General features: G+C 35.8%; 1 protein-coding gene across 3 annotated transcripts in view; it reads left to right on the forward strand.

Annotated features, from left to right (window-relative positions):
* The first annotated feature begins 1,882 nt into the window (after window positions 1-1,882).
* The window catches only part of LOC117435640 (eyes absent homolog 1), a 103,330-nt gene continuing 83,100 nt past the window's right edge, over window positions 1,883-22,112 (forward strand). The window contains exon 1 of one of the 3 annotated variants that reach the window (XM_059017265.1): window positions 1,883-2,091. The gene's annotated coding sequence lies outside the window, so the exon portion shown is untranslated. The remainder of the gene's footprint in view (window positions 2,092-22,112) is intronic. The other 2 variants (XM_059017269.1, XM_059017270.1) reach the window with 2 other exon arrangements.

Consider the following 22,112-nt stretch of genomic DNA (forward strand, 5'->3'; position numbering starts at 1 on the left):
CAGCATTATAGGATAAGACACAAATAAAGCAAACCGTGTATTGACCGTATATGTTGTTTGTCTCACAATGTATTATTTAATGGATACAATGTATAGCCTGTAGTGGTTCCATTTTTATTTTGTTTTATGTAAGTAAGATGTAGAATTCCCCCTAAATCCCGAAACAGTCTGCACGGTTTATTTTGGTACCATTTTAAATTTAAATATTTAATGCGCAGTCCTTTTACTGTTTTTATTTTATTTTTTATTTTTTTTGTTAATTGGCTGACCTGAGTCCCCAGTCGCCCTTTTAAATAAGATTACTACCATGGCCGGCGCAAGGATTTTAGCCGCACTAGGGAAACAAAGTTTTGCTGCCCTCCCTTTTCACTCTTTTTTTTAATATATATATATATATATATATATATATATATATATATATATATATATATATATATATATATATATATATATATATATAGTCACAAAACTATATACAATCATCACTCTGAATCGTCACTCTGAAGTGACATCTACTGTCAGCTCTACAATGACAATATTTCCGATTCTACCACCATGCATGAGCTTATAGTTCTGAATAACAATTGATACAGGATATGCAGGTTACCTCAAACACAAAGTATTTTCATTGTACCGTACTTGTACAGTACTGTATTGCGTTCCTTAACTACTATAAAACTGGTATCTAACGTGTAGGTTAGTGATCATATAATCGTGCACAGCAAATCCTCCAGTGTTAAATCAACTCAGAGTTAAAGTACCACTGATCAATGTTATTTTAATACTGACCATTGTTATTTTAACTCTCTCAGTTAAACACTGTAGGATTTGCTGTGTGACACTCCTGGTAAGCGCTATTTGTATGACATTTGAAACAATATAAATTATGCAATTATAATATAAATACAGTAAATATACTGAGGTGAGACAATGTAAAATGCTATGTGTCTTGTCCAGTATCGAATACAGCCAGAATAAGCACATTGTTTTGAAATCAGTATTTACAAAAGCTAATTTGTTGAAAGTAGAAAGGGAATATTTATATCAGGCAGTCAAAAATGACACATCTTAAAGTGTTTAGTGCAGTAGTCTGTTGGTGTTAATCAGCTGTAAGACAATTAAAGCTTGTTGATGGGCACTCCCTGTATGAACACACTCAAAAGGTCTGGAGTAGGGAATCCAATTACAAACACTTTCCCAATCCCAGGATTTAGGGATTTATTTTTATTATTTTTTTCAATCCCGTAAACGTAGATAAAACACTGAACTCATTAAACTACTAACACTGAACATTTAAACTCCAGAAAGTAAACTTACCTAGTAAATACTACACATTTTTAAAAGAAGCAAAATCATACAATGACAATCTTTGAGTTTTTTTTTTTTTTTTTTTTGTATTAGGCCCACAGACTGAAGTAACCAGCGCCCTGCTATTTAAATATGTAAATTAGCCATGTGTGTGCTCAACGCTCTACGCGCTGTCAGCAGTCGGCTGGGTGTTTATAGACTTCTCCCAACAGAAAGGAAACTTACACCAGTAGGGCTGTGGTTTTATTTGAAAGGAGATTCAACAGTGTTGATTCGATTGAAGTACTACAACGTGGTAAAAAAAAAAAAAAAACGCGTACCCTAGGGTTGAAAACCGCCGGCCTGGACTGAAAAAAAAGAACATACTTGATAGCGATTATTAACATACTTGATAGCGATTATTATTATAATCTGAGAAATTTCTGAAAGTCTTTCAACGGAACCATTCGGTTCACGGCTGGAAAAAAAGGTTGTATTAATCTTCAGAAACGCTGTACAAATACACACTTAAGAACGCGCATGCGGACGAGTAGCCTAGGCTACAGACTACAGCCAGGATATCATGTAGCAACCGAACAGTGAGGCGCGCTCCAGACAGACCAATTTCTGCTTGTTTATAAACTTCTCGAATGTCTTTGAACTCCAAAGAGTGATTCTCATTAGGTTAGTTCTCTAACAACAACAAAAAAAGGTCATTTTTTATTTATTTGTTTTTTAAATTAATTTGAGCTCGGAAGAAATCATTCCTGTTTTTTGTTCTACACACACTAACAGTCAGGAGTAGTAAGTACCATTATCTTGTTTATTTTGTATATACTTTTTCTTTGTTGAATTCCAGCTCCAAACAGTGCATGCATAATGTTTGTGGTGCATGGCCTCTGCTTCAAAGATGTCCTCTAAATGATTACCTAGACTGCTGTGAAACACAACGACAGCCTCGCTTCAACTTCAGTTATCTTTAAAAAAACAAAACAAAACAAAAAAAAACAAAACATATTACTTCTGTGCAGTAATACAGTTTAGCAGTATCTAATCAGGAATAAGTAATTTGAAGACTTGCAAAACGTAGGTACACTCCAGACATTGGCGAAATGACGGAGTAATGGTTACATTTGTGTGCTTGTGCAGATGTCACAATCCTGAAAGCTGCATGGTCATTGGCTAGAGAAATGGTAATAATTCACGCGCTGTAGTGTGTCTTCGTTCGCTGACGTTACCTAAATCAAAGTCTTTTTTTTTTTTTTAATTATTATTATTATTATTATTATTATTATTATTATTATTATTATTATTATTATTATTAGTAGTAGTAGTCGTAGTAGTCGGTTATAGTTTAGGGTTTATCACTAATTATTGATGTCTGTCAATATATTTTTTTTATTTTACAGTCTTTTTACAGTAACGTAATGTTATTTTTTTTATATTTTGACATTCCATTTACATCAATGCACAAACCTTTTGGTGGAGTAAAACGACAAAATGTCGGAATTTTTGCTTAAATTAATGCCATATGTTTAACACTAGTAATACACTGCAGTTTTATTTTGTAAGATGGGTAGTTTAGTACTGAATATTTAAATGTTATTCATGATGTTTTAATGGTTGAGATTTCCATTAATCTAACTATTTCATAGACAATTTGACAATGCACAATTAAATGTGGGGTACAGTATTGCGTAATTCATGTTAACTACACTGAACGTCTGGAATGGTATTTTATATTATTGTAGCATAAATATGTATGAGTCTACAGAATAAACATTAAGGTATTCCTGTATTGTTGTCTAATACTGGAACCATTTCTTTCACTACATTTTATACTTCCACAAATGATCAAACGTTTCATATTGATGACCAAACAATCCATAAGTTAATTAGTAAATTACTTAGTTCCATATCATTTAGTCAACTGGAACACCTTCAGGTCATAGCTAAAATGTTAAGTTGATTTTGAAATTGTGCACAACTCCATTTGACTCAAAAGTCTACAGAACTGTTATTGCTTGCTAAATAACTTCTTAATTAAGCATTAAGCAAATGCGTTTGTTCAAGGGTCAGTGGTTGTAATGCTTGATTGTATCTGAATGTTGTGTTAGCTGTTGCCTTGTCACTGCTACCAGTCTAATACATCAGCCTGACTGTAGAAATGCTTGCAAGCTACAGATACGGTAACACTGTATTGTATTGGGTAGTGAAAATAAAATATTATTAGATTCTCCTCCTGACAACTTTCTACCTTTTACTTGAATTACAGCTTTCTTCACATGTGTTATATTTCATGGCATTTGAAAAAATAATGTTAAAATAGCAACACATATGATTAAAGTTAGTTTTATTATTATTATTATTTATTATTATTATTATTATTATTATTATTATTAATTGTAAACCGTGAAACACTTTTTTGTGATCCTGTCAAATGACACCCACCCCCGAGCGATGCTGATTATATATATATATATATATATATATATATATATATATATATATATATATATATATACACAGTACTGTGCAAAAGTTTTAGGCAGGTGTGAAAAAATGCTGTAAAGTAAGAATGCTTTCAAAAATAGACATGTTAATAGATTATATTTATCAATTAACTAAATGCAAAGTGAGTGAACAGAAGAAAAATCTAAATCAAATCCATATTTGGTGTGACCACCCTTTGCCTTCAAAACAGCATCAATTCTTCTAGGTACACTTGCACAAAGTCAGGGATTTTGTTGGCATATAGTCAGGTGTATGATTAAACAATTATACCAAACAGGTGCTAATGATCATCAATTCAATATGTAGGTTGAAACACAATCACTAACTGAAACAGAAACAGCTGTGTAGGAGGAATAAAACTGGGTGAGGAACAGCCAAACTCAGCTAACAAGGTGAGGTTGCTGAAGACAGTTTACTGTCAAAAGTCATACACCATGGCAAGACTGAGCACAGCAACAAGACACAAGGTAGTTGTACTGCATCAGCAAGGTCTCTCCCAGGCAGAAATTTCAAGGCAGACAGGGGTTTCCAGATGTGCTGTCCAAGCTCTTTTGAAGAAGCACAAAGAAACGGGCAAAGTTGAGGACCGTAGATGCAGTGGTCGGCCAAGGAAACTTACTGCAGCAGATGAAAGACACATCATGCTTACTTCCCTTCGCAATCGGAAGATGTCCAGCAGTGCCATCAGTTCAGAATTGGCAGAAAACAGTGGGACCCTGGTACACCCATCTACTGTCCGGAGAAGTCTGGTCAGAAGTGGCTTCATGGAAGACTTGCGGCCAAAAAGCCATACCTCCGACGTGGAAACAAGGCCAAGCGACTCAACTATGCACGAAAACACAGGAACTGGGGTGCAGAAAAATGGCAGCAGGTGCTCTGGACTGATGAGTCAAAATTTGAAATATTTGGCTGTAGCAGAAGGCAGTTTGTTCGCCGAAGGGCTGGAGAGCGGTACACGAATGAGTGTCTGCAGGCAACAGTGAAGCATGGTGGAGGTTCCTTGCAAGTTTGGGGCTGCATTTCTGCAAATGGAGTTGGGGATTTGGTCAGAATTAATGGTCTCCTCAATGCTGAGAAGTACAGGCAGATACTTATCCATCATGCAATACCATCAGGGAGGCATCTGACTGGCCCCAAATTTGTTCTGCAGCATGACAACGACCCCAAACATACAGCGAAAGTCATTAAGAACTATCTTCAGCATAAAGAAGAACAAGGAGTCCTGGAAGTGATGTTATGGCCCCCACAGAGCCCTGATCTCAACATCATCGAGTCTGTCTGGGATTACATGAAGAGAGAGAAGCAACTGAGGCTGCCTAAATCCACAGAAGAACTGTGGTTAGTTCTCCCAAGATGTTTGGGCCAACCTACCTGCCGAGTTCCTTCAAAAACTGTGTGCAAGTGTACCTAGAAGAATTGATGCTGTTTTGAAGGCAAACGGTGGTCACACCAAGTATTGATTTGATGTAGATTTTTCTTCTGTTCACTCACTTTGCATTTTGTTAATTGATAAATATAAACTATTAACATGTCTATTTTTGAAAGCATTCTTACTTTACAGCATTTTTTCACACCTGCCTAAAACTTTTGCACAGTACTGTGTATATATATATATATATATATATATATATATATATATATATATATATATATATATATATATATATATTTCTACAATCACTCATAGATATACAGTACATAGAAAGTATGACTGAGGATACAGTTTAAATGTCAGTCGTGCATTGAAGATGCAGTATCCTGTATAATTGTGGCAATCTGGCTCTAATGGTGCACATGATACTGTTCCCATTTGTACCATGAACACAGTCTGTAATCTTATTTCATTCCAGCATTAAGCGGGACTAACTCTGATTCCAGATGCAGTCTACACAAATCTGCAATCGGATGTGACAAAAAGATAAAAGGTTGCCTATCTGTATCACAGTCTTGTATCATTGCCATTTAAATCAGCTAGGGCCTACTTACAATGTGTTCACCCCCTCCAGCATCTCCCAGATGGTAGGATTAGTGTTGCAGTTACATGATTTTAAAAAAACACCATCAATTATATATTTTTTACATTTTCCTTTAAAAATCTACGAATTACATTTCTTAACTGTTTAAGGAGAATACAGTGTTAACTTTTTGTAAACTGAGGATTAAAATAGGGTACAATTATTTTAACTTATTCACTGATAGGAACGTGTATTTCGAAAGAATGTTGTGAAATAAATCGAGGTGGGTAAATATGTAAGTTCTAAATAGATATTATTATTTTTTTAAGTAGATTTGGTCATGTGGCGGTTACTTACCTGTACCTGTCTGTACATTTTTTCCATCTGTATGTCACACTTATATTTTTGCATACATCTTGAAAACAGTTTATTAAATTGTAATGAAACTTGGTATTAACATAATTTAGCATTTTATTGGGAGTATCAGAATGTGGAATATAGGGAGGTGTCTGTCTTTATATTCATTCATCTGTATGTCACACATACATTTTTACATGTATCTCGAGAACACAATAAGTTATTCTGCATACTGTAAATCAGTCAAATAGATATCTTACCATGATGTTAACACCTTGTTTGCTTACCTAATAATAATAATAATAATAAACCTTTATTTATATAGCGCAATTCGTGTGCAATACAATTCAAAGCGCTTTACATAGAGAAGAAAAAAATACAAAAATACAATAATAAACAGTAATAAAAGAGTACAGTTATTAAAAACAGAAGTAACAATAAAACATAAAAATGTTATGGAAAAGCTATATTAAAAAGGTATGTTTTTAATTGAGATTTGAAGATTGCAATTGAAGGTGAATCTGAAAAAAGGGGGTAAGGAGTTTCAGAGTGTGGGGGCATTAAAACAGAAAGCAGCCTCTCCCATCCTTTTACCATTCACCCTCGGAATACATAAAAAATTATTTTTACATACAATTACCCATTTATACAGTTGGGTTTTTACTGGAGCAATCTAGGTAAAGTACCTTGCTCAAGGGTACAGCAGCAGTGTCCCCCACCTGGGATTGAACCCACGACCCTCCGGTCAAGAGTCCAGACACCTAACCACTACTCCACACTGCTGCCCTAAATCTGTGTGTCATCTGCATAGCTGTGGAAATTCACCCATGTTTACAAATAACCTCCCCGAGAGGCAGCATGTATAAAGAAAATAACATGGGACCAAGAATGGAGCCCTGTGGAACACCACATGTAAAATTAGCTAGTCCAGATGTAGATTATCCTAAGGCAACAAAATACTGTCTATTCATTAAATAGGATATGAACCAGTTTAGGACACTACCAGAACGGCCCATCCATTCTCTAAGACGATTAATTAAAATCTTATGATCCACAGTATCAAAAGCAGCACTCAGATCTAAAAGGATCAGTACAGATAAACACTTAGAATCTGTACTTATACGTAAATCATTTACCACTTTGACAAGTGCAGTCTCAGTGCTATGGTTAGCGCGAAATCCTGATTGAAATTTCTCGAAGATGTTATTATTTCCAAGGTAACTATTAATTTGTTTAAAAACGACTTTTTCAAGTACCTTTGCTAAAAAAGGAAGGTTTGAAATAGGTCTAAAATTACTTAGAACTGAACTATCCAGATTAGATTTCTTAAGTAAAGGTTTCACTAAGGCTGTTTTTAAAGAAGAAGGAAACCTTCCTGACGACGAAGAGCTATTAACTATATCAAGGACATCATTGGACAGCTTACTAAACACCTCCTTCAAGAGACTGGTTGGTATAGGATCCAAAAGACACGTAGAATATTTAATGTGCATAACTATTTTATTTAAGTCTTTTAAGTTAATTAGAGAAAAATTATGTAATTCTGTTTCGATTGTTTTTGGTGGCACACAGCTCAAAATCATTTTGTGGAATTTGATCCTTAATACTAAGTATTTTTCCATCAAAATAATCACGGAATTCTTCACACTTGATAGGTGAGGCCACAATGCAATATTCAGGTGAAGGAGATGGGTTTACTAAAATATCAATAGTTGAGAAAAGGACTTTAGCATTGGTCTTATTTTCTGCAATAAGACTGGAGAAGTAAGCACTTCTTGCTGACATTAACACTGCATTATACTTTGATAGGCAGTGTTTTAAAATATCGTAATGTATTTGTAATTTTGTATCTCTCCATTTACGCTCTGGTTTGCGACAATTTCTTTTTATTTGATGTATTTCATTATTCATCCACGGTGTCCTACGTTTTACATAGACTGTTTTAATTTTTACTGGAGCCACAGTATCAAGAGCAGTTTTTAGTTGATAGTTGTATCTGTCAACTAACTCATCAGTTGATAGAGAACTTGTTGAGATGGGTGGACATAGACTAACTACTTCAGAAAACTTTTGAACAACTGCAGGATTTATAATGCGCCTTTTAACAGAACTTACTACAGTCTTTTTACATTGAGGCAATATAGCCTCAAATGAAATTAAGAAATGATCTGATAACGCAGGGTCGATAGTTGGGGACATGGTAATTTCTAGTCCTTGAGATATAACTAAATCTAAAGTATGACCATGGTTATGTGTAGGCCCTGTTACATGCTGAGTAAACTCAAAATAATCTAATAGATTTAAAAAGCCCATAGCTGTCGAATCGGATAGAATATCGGTATGCAAATTAAAATCTCCAGGTATAAGAATCCTATCATATTTAGTGGAAATTATAGACAGGAACTCTGAAAATTCTGGTAAGAAAGATTGTCTTGGTTTAGGTGGGCGATAAATATTTACCATAAGTACAGGGAGTCGACTATCAAGTATGAAGGATAAAGATTCAAAGGATAAAAATTCCCCAAAACTATTCTGTTTACAATTGTAGATATCAAGGAAAATGCTAGCTAGTCCACCTCCTGACACCGTGGTCTTAAATACCACTTCCCCAATTTCATTCCCATTTCTTATTCTATACTGTTCTGTACCTACTGATGATATATGTCATGTTCATATTTTTTATTTTATTTAGTCCTACTGGTAGCTCTAATTTTAAATTGACAGCTATAGCAGGGGATGTATGTTGCTGATGTACTTGTTAGTTTATTTGTATAAGTTAAGCTCCTGGGGACTTATTGTGGTGGTAAAAGATCAGGGTCTTCATAGTTCAGAGGTTCATAGTTTATGTTGTCATAACAGGACTAAACATTTTTCTTCCTTTTTTTATGCTTATCATATAGCATTGTCATGTATTACTCACTATAACATTGTCCTCAATGTGAAAGAAAGTTTTCAATTTGAATTATTTTCAGGTAGTCTGTTACTGTTTTACTTCCTTGGTAATTGTACATACATGTTTTGAAAATATGTTTGCTATAACATGTGCGCTTCTTACATATCAAATTAAAGTGCATGACAACTAAGAGTTATTTATGGCATTATTTCAAATACTATAAGCCCTTTAAAATTGCTGCTGGGGTGTTTGCAGACTAGCCAGGAATGTTTAGAAAATTAATTAGAACCACATCCCTAATTAGTGTCATTTTTCTTCTGGTTACAGTAAATATTTCCCTAGTTTTATTAGTCTCTTTAATGTCAAGGTTGCCACAACAGACTCAAAATGTTTCTTCCTGTGTTTTTTTTGTCATCCTCATGTTTGCAGAGATGTTTCACAATAGAGCTGTGAAAGGTTTTTCTGTATAGATCATACTGCAACTGATGAGTGATAATGTTTGGTCTCTTCTTGAGCTTATTTCCACAAACATGTATGTATTTGTTTTGCACATAAAATTGAAACAACTGCCAGAATATTAAAAGGTAGATTTCAACAACAGTTTCTCTACAGTATAAAATTCTGGGCATAAATGTAATAAATGTGCTTAAAAAAAACAAAAAAAAAAAACTAAACATAAATACTAACTAATGATCTTGTGTATTTTCAGATAGATAAATGGATTATCAAGTTTATGTTAAGTAATGTAATTCATTTTAATGGTAAAGGACTTATTTCACCAGTGGATTAAATCAAAGTAGCTATATATTGTGGATGTGGCAGTGCCATAATTTTGATTTAATCCAAGCCTCTGTTGTGCCAACTAAAAAATATTAAATCTAAAAAGAAGAGACATCAAAATTAAGTTTCAGAACTGTGACATAATCTAACTTGCATAAGCTTGACATAATAACTTCCTTAGCCTTAGGGTACCAATCTAAATCTTTGTGGATTTTCCCTTTTATCCTGGCTCAGTCTGCAATCATATTTCTTTGTTATTATTTCCCTTTAGTATTACAGCACAGTCGACATTGATAGATAGCATGCAGAAACGGAACTGTGTTATGTTGGCAGAGCAGTGTTGGCTGCAGAGATGTTCCTGCACATTTTTGCAATTCAGCTGCTAACAACATACTCAGTATGGGTATCAAGTCCTACATTTGGCTCTTTTGGAATAAAGTAAGAGTACCAGACCGCATACTTAATTAATCTTTAAGATCAATAACATGTGATTGAAGATTAATGGGTATACCTGTCTATTCTTGTTTTTGAGAGCAAAGCTTTGAAAACAAGTAAATTAGCACAACTATGTAGTTGTTTTTGAGTTTTTGAGTTTTTTTACAGGTGAAAAATAGTGTGAAGTACAGTAGTGCTGATAATCAAGATAGTGCAGATAAAAAAATCTTCAATGGATGGGCCCCAAGGCATTAATGGGCTATCTGTAAGTTAATAAAATGAGAAAAGCATTAAAGAGTTAGCTGATATCAGAATGTATGTATAAACAGCATTCATCATTTGTTTGTGTTAATAGTATTGTATTTCAGCATTAATACACTTCTCATGTTGCTGGGTGTCACCTTTACTAGGGTCAAGACACAGATATATTGTTTGATGTATGGGACTGATGTAAGGATAGGTGTAGTGCAAACAACTGCGGCTGCAAAATCCAAATTGCCTAGCGGCCATGCAATTATTTTGCACTGAACAAGTTTAAGAGCAATGCAAGTTATTCAACACGCACAAATAATGAGCTGCAATCATGATAATGAGGGTCGCAATGAGCACCGCCTGTTCATCAGGCTATTTAGCGGCCGCACTTACAGAGCAGAGGTGAGGTGAGTTAGGAGTGCAGTGAACAGTAGGCGCTGTATGAGATTTGTGGAGCACGAAAATCAAACCAAACAAAAACATATGTAAGAGGATGGGCAGCAAAGTTCCCTTGGCGCAAAGAAAAGTTTTCTGAGGAGCTGAGGTCACTTAGAATGAAATTGAGTTATTTGGAAAAGCCTCAGCCAACATCAGTTATGCTGCCAATGAGGCCATATGATCTTCTATAGCAAAGAAAGTCAATGCTGTCGGCATTACCATAGCAGCCATCCTGAGGCCAATTACTGAAGGTGTGTGGTTGATACAGCTCTTAATTACTCGCTTCTACAATGGTTTGCACCTTGTCAGAGGAGGTGCAGTTTTTGGAAGGTCAGCAATTGCCTAAGTGCAAGGCAAAATCCTTACATCACATTATAGGGCAGCAGTGTGGTGTAGTGGTTAGGGGCTCTGGGCTCTGGACTCTTGACCGGAGGGTCGTGGGTTCAATCCCACGTGGGGGACACTGCTGCTGTACCCTTGAGCAAGGTACTTTACCTAGATTGCTCTAGTAAAAACCCAACTGTATAAATGGATAATTGTATGTAAAATAATGTGATATCTTGTAACAATTGTAAGTCGCCCTGGATAAGGGCGTCTGCTAAGAAATAAATAATAATAATATAATGTTTGCGCCTGCTTAGTATTCCAGATCCTGCCCAATTCCATGCTCTTTTCTTCATTTGAATACATTTCAATATCATTTAAAAGGATTAATGATGGCAAAGTGCTAATTTGATAGTGGGTGCAGAATGGCAGGTGAAAACCATTCTTTACAAACGCCATAATTTTAGTGGCGCTAAGTCCCGATTTTGGTCGCAATATGGGTGTTTTGCAGCCGCAAGTCACTTCTCACGGATCCTTACATCAGCCCTGTGGTATTGTAACTAGTATTCAAAACCAGAATTGTCATCCTGCAATCAGGAGGCTCCATTGCAGGGCACTACCACATAGTAGATCACTATAGAACATTCGGAACAATGTCTAGCTTTAAAAAAGCAAAACAAAAGGAAAGGAAAACATGATTCTGTAAAGTAGATATTTAAAATGTTGAAAATACCAATAAAGACACTACCTGCAAGTTTCTAATCACAGTTAAAACCCTGATTATCACATATTACCTTGGCAGTTGACCTTGTCTGTACAACAGTGCCCTTAGCTACAGCTTGTGCTCTTACCTTCCAGTCTATGCCCTCTAATTCTATTGCTTAAACATTGACTATTAAGTTTAGCATTATGGCTTGTTCACAAACGCAAAGAACACTCACACTTGTGTTCAAACCTTATTATACTATAGTGATATGAAGCAGTTGCCAAATATGACAGTGATGCACACAGCATTTCCTACGTTAATCAAATGATGTTACCACTTGTTTTGAAAACTATACAATAGTTTATTTTCACAAGACATTAACCACCACATTTAACAACCTAGTAAAACTTAACTTAACCCACCAAAAAGGTATTTTTAGTGTTATATAAACCCTGTATACTTAATATATTGGTGACCATAACTAAGGTGACCATAATGCTCTGTGTTCAGCGGGTCAGTTTGGGATAATTCAGGCTTTTCAACTCACAACCCAATGCATTCTGGTCAGCGTAGTCCTGCTTCTCTTAAAGGTAAGAATGATACCTGAGACAGGTAAAACGTACCAGAATGCATTGGGTTGCGAGTTGAAAAGCCTGAACTATCCCAAACTCTCCCACTGAACACAGAGCCATATGGTCACCTTAACCATAGCATTGACCTCTGACCTAATATGACTGGCATATTGAGGTTATGTGACTTTTGAAGTTATAGCTGCATAGAAACAGTACATAGAAACAGTTATTGACTTAATGTTTGGTTCTATTAGTTCAGTTACCAGTGTTGTCCGTTATTATGATCTCTGGCCATGCCAATGATACAGACCACAACCTTTGACATAGGATCTTTATAGTTGGTGCACAGCTGTATTATGTGACTCAATAAAGTCCCATTACCGCTAACCTTATGTTATTCATACAACTCGCCCTCTTTCAAACAATGTCTTTGGAAGCTGTATTCTGTGATAATCTCAGTAAAGTTCCATTACAGGTGGTGTTCAATAGAAAACTCCCATTTCTATTAAACATTGCAGCGCCATGTACATGCAAGTTCATGCCCATGTAAATATTGAATAGTATTATAGTCATTTTGACTATAATGCCGTAACTCTATTCCTTTTATCACAGAGACAAAGATGGATGTAAGCTGCCTACAGCTCAGAGTCGCATGCTGGATCATCTGTGATTACTGGAAAGCTAGTTAATTTGAATTCCAGTCTCTGGCACAAGGTCCAGAATATGAGCAGATTTGCATTTACAACAAAACTGAAATGATTTGTATAATGTCAGCCGTTTCATATTTGAGATCTGGTCTGGTTAAGCCTGATTAGATCTGAACCATCATTACAGTCATTTCTTCAACAGTATCTACTTTGGTGGTTCTTTGGGATTAGCTTAATTACCAGCACACGTCCCCCCTGATTTAAGTTGTGCAACGTGCGTCAATCAAAGGGAATGCATTTGGTAATATTTGTTATATTATATATAATTTACAGTAATGACTGCCAAGACCCCCTTGACTTTACTTTCTGCAGTGACACTATTTTCAGAGTAGTAATATGCCAGCTGTTTTCCCTGTTGTTTAAAATAATCCAAATAAACAAAATCCATCTAATTATTAGTCATTTTCAAGTAAAAACCTTAAATTCCCCTTTTTATTTAAGGCTGTATACATTAAAAGTTAATGTTGCTTCCTGGTACCAATCAATAAATCTTAAAAATGTAAATCCATTTACAATAGTTAAAGACATGCCATACAGAATGATTACATCCTAGAAAAAATAGTTAGTTAATGGTTTTAGTTGTGTCAAGTAACATGGTATCTTTCTTTTTATTTAATTTTTAGCATTTAAACGAATTTGTTAACCCAAAGTGCTGGATTTTCGTTATATTTGTAGACTAAAATAAGGAATTTCTGAAGCTGCTGTGCTGTTGGAAACCTTGTATTTATTATATGTGTACAGTTTTGTAATAAATATATATGAAGTCAAGAAATGTGTAGCCAATAATACATGGATAGTACAGAGCACTTTCTTGTGGATTTTTTTTTTTTTTGTATTTATTTATTTTATATTTATATTTGTCTAGGTTTGTTCCCTTGCTTTTTTTAAAAAATATATTTTTGGGGCAGCCAAATTAGGCAGGTGCACTTGTGGTTCTTTATACCAAAATAGTATGCAGAAAAGGTGGGTCTTATTTTTATTTTTGCATTTAAACCACGCCAGTATGTCCACCTTTTTGATTGGTGAAGGAAGCCCTTTAAAGCCCTTTGGTAGCTAACAAAAAAATACTGTACATTTTATCTGTCATGCACTTTCGTTCATTATAAATGTGTCAAATGTGCAGTTTTGAAAGAGACACATGTTACAGCAAACAAGTATTTTCATTTTAAAACATGACATTTGGTACTAAATTGTTTTTGATTTTTTGCCATGTCTTCCATGAAGTCTGTTCCTGCTTTACTTCCTTGGTCATTTCACCCCAGAAGTGTCTTCAGGTTCAAAGCATACGTTGCATGTGGAAACGTGTTTGAGAAATCTGGACCATGGATGGGTCGTCACTATGGGTGCCTGCTATGCTTGGACTAACCATTAACGCATGTGTTTGATGGTGAATGGCTAACATTTAGATCATTCATTTACCAATTACTGTATTTGTGAATTCATATATATAATTTTTTTATTTTATTTTTTTTGTTAGGGTTATGGTTACAGACTTATGGAACGCACTGTTATTTCATAATACTGGTGGGACTCAGGTTTCGATTTAGGCTCCCAGTGTTAACAGAGTATTCTTTGTTCCTAGTCATGATGTTTTTGTCCTTTCTTGCCTGTGACAATATGTATTCCTGATACTTCCCTTTTGCTGCAGGGCTTACAGCCCGCATTGGCACATCATTTAGTGAAATGTTTTTAAAGATAGTGTTAACTGGGACAGTGTGTTTTTTTCATTTGCTTTTCAGACAGAGAAACAATTTAGAGAGCCAGGGGCATATAACTCTCTAAGCACTATTCCATACAAAGGATGAAGTTTGGCCCAGCATGTTATACATGGAAAGGGACACTCACTGTTTAGCAAAAAAGAACAAGAAACTATAATAGTATTCTATTCATAGTGCAAAAGGAAATGTTCAGTTGTAGTGGGATTATACTGAGGTAAAACCTAAAAGGCATCAGTCTTAAATACTTAAATTTGTTCACTTTACAACATAAGAATTCACCTTGCAACACCAGTTTGTGTGCATTTATTAAGATTCCTTTGAAAATGTACTGAACAAGCTTTAAAATGTTTTAAACGCAAACAAGAGAGTTTTGGTACATCTGTCCAATATGATGACAGTGCATGAAATATTCGGACCCCCTTCTAGATAGCTCTTCTGTGTTGTGCGGGTTGGATAGAGAACATTGATTGTCTTTAGTTTACTGTATGTTTAGATTGCCTGCTCCTGCCAGCTGGGAGCTTCAGGCGTTTCCTCCATTGTTGGACAGATGCATGGATGAGTTGCTTTCATTTGATCTCTTGTGTTTAGTTTAGTTCCTCTTCTCTTGTGATTCTGCAAACATAGGCCTGGGTTTTGATGTCTGAAGAGTGTGGCAGCGAGTTATCTGTTCAGATAAAACTAGGGATGTTCTCGCTGATGAAAGCCTGTGTGTGGGAGGAGAGATCCAGTCTCCCTTTCACACAAAGGTAGCTGCTGCTTTTTGTGTTGTAGGGATTCATGCACCACATTTTGTATTGCGAGATCCCATCAATTTCGGTGTTTTCACACACACCATTATCCAGTGGCCCTCATACAAAAGTCACTTTATTAAGTAACTCCAGATGCATTATCACAAGGCGTATTGAAAGTTTAAACATTAGCCGTGTTAAACTTACAGTATATGATTCCTATTATATGTTTTGTTACACCAGCCATGATGGACAGTTTTTTTTCAGTGTAACAACTGACAAAGTAGTGTTTTATGAACGAAGTCAGAAATGAAAAAATTAGCGTCATGATTTAAATGTTTAATGTGCACTCAGATACTGTAGCATGTCTATTATCACAGCTAATTTGACTGGGGAACTTGACATCAGCACTTGTTCTGTGGTATTAAGAACAAAGAAATGATATAGATTCTGTACTACAACCATGTTGTTGATGCTCTTTCAAGAAACTGGACAGAAGCTTTGTTGTGCTCAGACTTCAGAGGTGCATTTGAGAGGTCTGTATGCTGTGACCTGTGTTGATGCTCCTGAGCTAACAGTGGTTAGTCACATGAACAAACTCTCCTGTGGTAAAGATGTTTTTACATTCATTGCTACAATGGAAACCTGGCAGATGAACACAAGACCAATGTAGGAGTATTGCAACACGTAGTGCCATATTCACAAAGAAAGAGCAATCAATGCAATGTGGCAATATAACTATAAATTTAATTCAGAAGGTAGGTGAGAAGGTATGCATATAGCAAGCAGTTAGATATGTATTGACTGTAGCATTTTGTGACTGAATAAGATTACAGAAAGAGAATGCTGGCAAATTTTTTATCCAGAATGTGTACTCTGTTAGGATTAATTCCATGAAACAGTTTAATTTAATTTGTATTACTTATTCTGCTGCAGATGCTCAAGCCATCTTCTTAACATCCATGAAAATAACTGCTTGAAACTGGAAAACATATGTGAACTCTCACAAATGGTAGAAATTACCATTACTAGTGAATACATCTTTAGAAATGAAGTTTTATGAGAATGATCTCATAGAATGTGTTCTTTGTTATTATTTTGTATTTGGAAATTATATCTAAAGAGGGCAAATGAAAACGGGATATGTAGGTGTAACAGGGTGATGTTACATACGTGGGTTGTCACTGAATACTACTGAATCAGACACAGAGCAGTGGGTGGGTGACACGCTGCACAGGCATGCAGATTTAATCACAACACAGGCCCTGATGCTAGGGTACCAACCATGGTAATCATAGCTTCAGTTTAATAAAGAAAAGAAAAGAAAAGAAAACAGAGCTAAAAATGGCGAGCGCCAGTCCCAGATTTCAGGACCTCGGCTTGGAGTGCGGGCTTTTGCTCAACTCCCGCCTGGGTAGCCTTGGCATAGCAGTCGTCTCGAACATTGGTGCTGATGCCTTCTTAAACAGGTGTAAGCTCCCTGGGCACATCCCCCCAGCCAGTCAGGACCTTCCAATCAGCTCAGCTCTGGGCAAGCCTTCCTGTTTACCAAAGCAGTAGAGCAGCTGAACCAGCGACAGGGTCCACTCCCTGTCACAAACTTCAGAGTGTGAGAAATGTGGGATGTGGTGAAAAAAAACATGTAATTTAGTACAACCAAAAAGATTAAAATGGAGATTAAGATGTGTTAATTTAAAGCTTGCTCAAATAGTTTATGTACACAACAATTCAGCATCTATATGTGTTTCATTATGTTTGCTAGAGATTGTAAGTCCCATTGATAATTAATTATAAGATTAGTACAGTTTTTCCACACAAAACCCAGTTTAAGAAAGCTGTACGATATGAGCAGTCGTGTAAGGCCAAATTAGAACTCAGGCACAAACATTTAAATATACCCTCCCGAATTTTAATATTAATTAGGTTATTTGCATTTGGAACGAGAGTTTCTCTGGCTAAAAGAAAACTACATGTAAACACACACAAACCGAAAGTACTACCATCATAGAGTGAGAAAAAAGGTGAGACTTATATTTCTTTTTTTATTATAAACCTATTATACAAATACATATGTAATATACACCAGTTTTCCTACAGAACTGTAGCTTCAGCAATTCTGATCCTTATGGTAGTCTATGAATGGAGCTATAAAAATGATCCAGTCAAAATGTCTAGTATAGTCAGTCCTTTTTTAAAATATTGGTAGTATATCTACAATAAGCTAGCCTACTTGCCCACATTCCCCACTACATAAAGACAGCCTTCTAATAATAATAATAATAATAATAATAATAATAATAATAATAATACTTGAATACAAATTCCACAGGGATGGTGCAAGGCTTTTGCCAGTAGTTGTCTTTTTTAACAAATTCATGGAACAAACTGTTTTTCTTTTCTTTTTCATGTTTTTGTACTTTTAAAACAATTTTTGCTCAATGAATTAGGCTGCAGCAATAATACAGCTCTACTAATTTAATACTGTGACAAGACTGCTGAGTAGTGACGTCCTCAGAGCAGAAAGCTGACAGAGACACACACAGGCAGGTACTATGGGTGAAAGTGCTGGTATGCTGTTTTTATTCAAAATATTAAAGAAAATCACTCTTTTTAAATAACACGAAATACATTCAAATCATACCAATAAATCACATTTTTAAATAAACACACAATACACCAAACAATAACATTTTAAATCATAACACAAATCACCAGCAACCCATTCTTTTAAACAAACACACAATAAACATATTTTACAGCACAATACATTTATTTACATGCAGGGCTTTGTAAAAGCCCTGCTCCCTCTAATTATGTGCAGGGCTTTTCTTCTGCCCTGCCACATATCCCCCCCTTGTGTGCAGCACATCTGGCCCCAACGGCCACCTCCCCCCCAAAAGTCCCGGTCATAGTCCTGGCCCAGGAACAGAGGCAACCATGGGTCCATGGGTGGCAGCCACGGTGGGTTGCCCTCCTCCAGTGCCAACACTGGCAGCGGCCATGCTAACAGGCTGGTTCCTCCAGCAAAGGCAATGCTGGCTCCTCCAACAAAAGCAATGCTGTCAGCGGAAATGCAGACAGCAGCAAGGCTGGCTCCTCTAGCCAAGGCAGATCTTGTGGTGCACTCCGGAAGTGGCGGTGGCGTGGGCAGCGGTAAAGCTGCCCTCAGCGTGGGACACTGGCAGTAGCAGCGGTGCAGCGTACTCCGGCAGTGATGTGAAACCATGCTTGTCTGCTCGAGAATCTTGACAAAAAATGTGTTTTCTTACGAAGTTTTCTGGACAGTTGTTCCTGGCTTTTGGAGTTGTGTCTGTTATAATAAATGCCCATATAAAAAAGCTGGAATTATACTTCCAAACTCCGGGGTTTCAGACTGAGCCACCTCTTTCACATACACACGCGGCTTCAAAACTCCCCTGAACACCCACGATAATTCTCTATATACATTCTACTTTACACACACACCTCAAAACACATACCTTCACTGACATAAATTCTCCAAACTAAATCTAAATTAGCACCCATGAACACATATTTTATACACCCATGGCTGGAGCCTTAATTAATCATTTAAACATTTATTCAATTGATGGCTCCAGCCACTTTCCCACGTGTGTTTGCAGGGAAGATTTTAACTCCCTCCCTGCCACCCAATATTCCCCACACAACACAAATCCCTGCCGTGCTGCCACACACCTACACTAATAATACACGCAATACACCCAAACAATAATAATAATAACACCAACAATACAAAAAGCACAGCAGTTTAAAATTTGAACTTCTAACTTATTTTAATTTGCCTTTTGGGTATTGAATTATATAGTCCATTAAATTCTGATTTAAATCAATATTCATTAAAGTGGAAAAATCAACAGAACCTGCTTCGGATTCTAGCCAAGTGAAAAACACTTTAAACACTTTAAAATGTTTATATACAAGTAATCGATTTCAAAGACGCTTGTCATAGAAACATCCTCCAGGTTAGCAAATGTATGCTCAGACCAAAAAACACATTTTCTAAAATAAAAAGTACAAAAAATAAATCTAGACTACCACCTTGACAACACAATGCTATCAGTAAAAGTACCCAGTATTTTATTTTATTTTGTAGGTGTCTTTGAAGATTTGTGCATCGGCAGTGAGACTAATTTGCTGTCAGACACAGGGGTCTTTTGCAAGCCAGGCAGGCTCCAGAAATTAATTTATCCAAATAACCAATCCCTCACAGGCCAGCCATGCAGGGACACTAAAATGGCCTATGTAGGAAAAGCCCCCTTTTGAAGTCTGGAATGTTTTGACTGACTTAAAACAGGCGGCTGGAATGAAAGGATAATTTTCATTGACCCATGGGATTTTTTTTTTTTTTTTTTTTACCATTTTCAGATATTAAGTAGAAAACAAAGAAAACTAGCTTGGACTAATTTAGAATGACTTAGCAATCAGGAAAACAACCAGACTGAGTATAAAACATCAGGACAGATGCTAGATTATTTCTTTCTGAAAATCTCAGAGTGCAATTTATCTAACCGTTGAGTAAAGGTACTCAGTAGATTTGACTTATGTCGTACACAGAAAATTCTATACTACTGTAACATTGTTTTTACTTTTTTGAGCTGCTTTTGATCTTGACCCCTTCATATTATCTGCCAGTGCCAGTAAACAATATCAGATGGAGCTAAATTAAATGCTTAGCTTTAATCTTAAACATATTATTAAAAAAAGTAATTCAGTGGCTGATTAATAGTTCCTGAGAAATTCATGAGATGTTGTATTTTTTTCCCTGAGAATTATGTAAAACAATTTATATTTCAGTACAAGTATTTTATTCACTTTTAGATTATTTTACATTCCCTCAGTTCACACAGAGCTTTTTTTCAGAATTTAATTTGTTATTCATTAGTGTAGATTTCCACAATTAATAAGGGGCCCAATATAATTTTATATGTATGATAAACTCTGTAATAAACATATTGTACATTTAATTAATCTACTGTGCATATAGGTAAGTTGAGAACTTTTAAATATGGGAAAATATTTACGGGAAAGACAACTTTATGTCCAAAACAAAAAAAACAACAGTTTTGTTGTCATAGTAAATTTCCCGGAAGCAGAATGAGAGGTGATCCCAATTATAAAACAGCTTCTTGAATGCAGCTTCTTGTGCATTCAGAACCACCAAAGAAATGAAGCACATAGAGATAATATTTGTATAATTATTTATTTGAACAATATTAACAGTAGGCCTACATCTAATTGTGCAATACATTTGATGGTGCTGCAGACATATATACCAGAATGGAATCGCTATAGTTTTTAATAACACCAGCAAAGAAAAAAAAAACTATGTCTATTTGTAGTTATAGGCCAAATTAAAGGTTTAAGTTCAAAATTGCAGATGAAGAGTATTATAGTGGAAGCATCTTATGTAATATACTGGTTAGTTTACTCAACTCCATTTTAAGCTCCATCACAATATCTTGCCTTTTATCCTAGGTAACCCTTGAAACTGTATTTTAACCTTTGCCATACCAGTATCCGTGGTGATCTTTCCTGCATGGTACTCTGGAGGTGTGTCTTAAAGACAAGGTTGAATTCCATTGTAATATGGCATGTCATGATTTATTGTCACAGTGCAACATTTTCAAAGGCTTCACTCTGCCTTTGAAACATTATCAGAGTTAGGCTATTTGATGTATAGTATCTATGAGGGGGGAAAAAGTGTTCAGAGGTAATTTAATGTACCTCATAGGAAAGTTTGGGCTTGCACTGGGGCTTGCAATTCAATGTGGGTAACTGAATTATCTTGAATGCCACAGGCATTGCTGTAATTGAAAAGCACCTTATAGTGTAGCATATTATTTCTATATATCTAAACTTTCTACATTTAAAATAAGGTTGTAAACGTGTTATACATACAGAAAGAATTATATATATATATATATATATATATATATATATATATATATATATATATATATTACATGTATACATGGAGTCTAACCGCAGTTCTGTGGACTATCAAGTTGGTGTAGTGCCTTCCATGCCATACTCCGTGATATTGGGATGATACAAGTTGGAACCACCCACTGGAAGAACGGAGGGTACAATTGACCCTGTCAGTAATGAGAAAGCCACCTCAGTTCCTTGTACAGCACCTGATCTGGTCCCCTTCAGTCTGAAAATGAAACAAACCAAGAGCAAAAGACCAGTGAAAACACGATAAAGGTTTTGATCGGGGAAGACCCAGTCCCAAGTGCTCCAAGTTCAGAGGGTGAAGTAGACTTACACGACTTAGAGTTGTGTCCTACTAATTTCGGGATGGCACAGGTGCAGGATCCTGCCCTGTACCATGCTAGGGAAAGAGTGAAGGTAATAAATGGTAATCCGGTTGATAATGATATTCCTACCTCGTTCCCCTATTTCTTTATAAGAGATAACATAAG

The sequence above is a fragment of the Acipenser ruthenus genome, chromosome 3 (genome assembly GCF_902713425.1).
Source record: "Acipenser ruthenus chromosome 3, fAciRut3.2 maternal haplotype, whole genome shotgun sequence".
Lineage (NCBI taxonomy): Eukaryota > Metazoa > Chordata > Actinopteri > Acipenseriformes > Acipenseridae > Acipenser > Acipenser ruthenus.